General features: G+C 38.5%; 1 protein-coding gene across 3 annotated transcripts in view; it reads right to left on the bottom strand.

Moving 5' to 3' along the window:
- CLVS1 (clavesin 1) overlaps window positions 1-2,706 on the bottom strand; it is a 217,963-nt gene that overhangs the window by 184,365 nt on the left and 30,892 nt on the right. The window lies entirely within an intron of this gene.

The following is a 2,706-nucleotide window of genomic DNA, read 5'->3' as shown; positions in this document are numbered from 1 at the left end:
GAGTAGCTGGGACTACAGGCGCCCGCCACGTCGCCCGGCTAGTTTTTTGTATTTTTTAGTAGAGACGGGGTTTCACCGTGTTAGCCAGGACGGTCTCGATCTCCTGACCTCATGATCCACCCGTCTCGGCCTCCCAAAGTGCTGGGATTACAGGCTTGAGCCACCGCGCCCGGCCTGACAACACGCTTTTTAAAGCAACAAGAATGCAAGTAATTAACATCTTCAGAGGGTTCAGGGAAAATAATTTTAATTTACAACTAAATACACACTGACATAATTTAAGCAAAAAGAAGAAATAATATTTTCAAGCAAACACAGGTTGTTAAGAGAGTTTACTATCTACAGTCCCTTACTTCAGTAAGAAGGGAAATGAACCCACAAACGGAACTCAGGTGCAAGGTTTCACAGTGAGCAAAGAAATTGGTAAAACAACTTGATAAATTTGCACAGGCTTTGAATGCAAGTAATAACAAACAATAATAGTAACCATGGTGTTGAGTACATGATACAACTAAAGCCATAGACAGCAGGCAGTGATTTTAAAGATAAGAGAGTTCAGAGTCAAGCTGAAGCATTTTTATTCTGGATGAGAATAGAAATAGTGACTGATTTTGGACATTTTAAGCAAAATATACGGCGAAGCATCTACATTAAAATTTTGGAAATAACGTGTAAAATACAGAAATAGGTAACTTCTAAACCAGAAGGAAAATGGAGAAGTGAAGAAAAAAATAAAACTTGTTCAGACCAACAGTGGTGCTCAATAGGATATGGATAATAATGCGTTGTATTGTGAGGCAAAGAGAAATGGGTGCTCTCGTAGACTGCTGGTGGAAATAGAGATGGAACAACATTTCTGGAAAACCACATGGGCCAAGAGCCCTAAACATTTTTATTGCTCATTAATTCCACTTCTTGGAATAAATCCTAGGGGATAAAAATTGAAGACGTGGGAGAATATTCATATGTAAAGATGTACCAATATTTATACTGGTGAAAAATTGGAAATAGCCTAATGTCTAGGATTGAATTTCAAACTATCATGAGGACTCCTCCCCTCAGGAACAGGAGTAAGGTCATTATAAAAGAGGCTTCCCCAGGATTTGACTCACTTGCCTATCTGCTTTCCACCATGTGAGAACACATCATTCCTGCCCTCCAGAAGAAGCAGTAACAAGGCACCATCTTAGAAGCAGACAACAACCCTCACCAGACAACGGAACTTGTCAGTCCCTTGATCTTAGGCTTCCCAGGCTCCAGAACTCTGAGAAATCAACTTCTGTTTTTTATAAATTACCCATCCCCAGGTATTTTGCTATAGTAGCAAACAAGTGAACTATGACAATATTTAGTAACCTAATAAAGTGTCCACAATATAATCTTAAGTGAAAAAAGCAGAATAATAAAAATAGTTGACCTTTATTGAGTGCTAATGATGGGCCAGACATTTTTATGGACGTTTGCTTGTATTAGCTCCTTTAATTCTCAATACAACCCTTAAAGGTAGATACTATTACCCTCATTGTATAGGTGAGAAAATTGAGGCACAGAATGTTTAAATAAACTAGCCTAGGCTCAGGCAATGGGAAAGTGATGGAACTCTGACTCACACTCAGACAATCTAGCCACAGCACCTGAGCTTTCATCACAATGCTTTCCCGTCTAGACTCAGAAAGCTATACATAGTGGATGTTCAATTGTATGTGTGTATATGAGAGAGAGCAAAATATATCTTAATTCTCAGTGTAAACTATGGTTCTATCTAAGTGATGAGATAATTTTTAATGTCCGTATACTTTCTTTATTTTCATTATTTTCTTCTATGAGAATGCTTAGTCTTACAATCATGCAATACTTCATAGTTAGGATAGAGCAATCAATTCATTTGATGGTCATTCTGTAATACTATCCCAATAGGATATTTGCCTCCCCAGTACACCACAGAACTATACTCTTGAGTTAACAAGTAGAAGGAGAGTATAATATGGTGATTCTTAAACTTCTTTGGGTTGTGACAGTCTTAAGAATCTGATAGAAGCTGAGCACCTTCTCCTCCACCAAAAGCACATGTCTACATTTCAAGAGATTCATGTATTCACAGTAGCCAATTGTAGAGCAAAGATCAGTATCCTCGGGTTAAGAGTAAACCAGGTGTTTGGGTTGGTTCCAAATCTTTGCTATTGTGAAAAGTGCTGCAATAAACATACGTGTGCATGTGTCTTTATAGTAGAATGATTTATAATCCTTTGGGTATATGCCCAGTAATGGGATTGCTGGGTCAAATGGACAGACTGGATAAAGAAAATGTGGCACATATACACCATGGAATACTATGCAGCCATAAAAAAGGATGAGTTCATGTTCTTTAGAAGGACATGAATGAAGCTGGAAATCATCATTCTCAGCAAACTAACACAGGAACAGAAAACCAAACACTGCATGTTCTCACCCATAAGTGGGAGTTGAACAATGAGAACACATGGATACAGAGAGGGGAACATCACACACCAGGGCCTGTTGGGGGGTTGGGGACTAGGGGAGGGATAGCATTAGGAGAAATACCTAATGTAGATGATGGGTTGATGGGTGCAGCAAACCACCATGGCACATATATACCTATGTAACAAACCTGCACGTTCTGCACGTGTATCCCAGAACTTAAAGTATATATATATATTTATACATACATATAAAGTATATATATTT

The sequence above is a fragment of the Rhinopithecus bieti genome, unplaced genomic scaffold (genome assembly GCF_001698545.2).
Source record: "Rhinopithecus bieti isolate Rb0 unplaced genomic scaffold, ASM169854v2 scaffold_21726, whole genome shotgun sequence".
NCBI classification, from domain to species: domain Eukaryota; kingdom Metazoa; phylum Chordata; class Mammalia; order Primates; family Cercopithecidae; genus Rhinopithecus; species Rhinopithecus bieti.
Note: the sequence above shows the minus strand (reverse complement) of the source record. Positions and strands in the feature narration are given on the sequence as shown.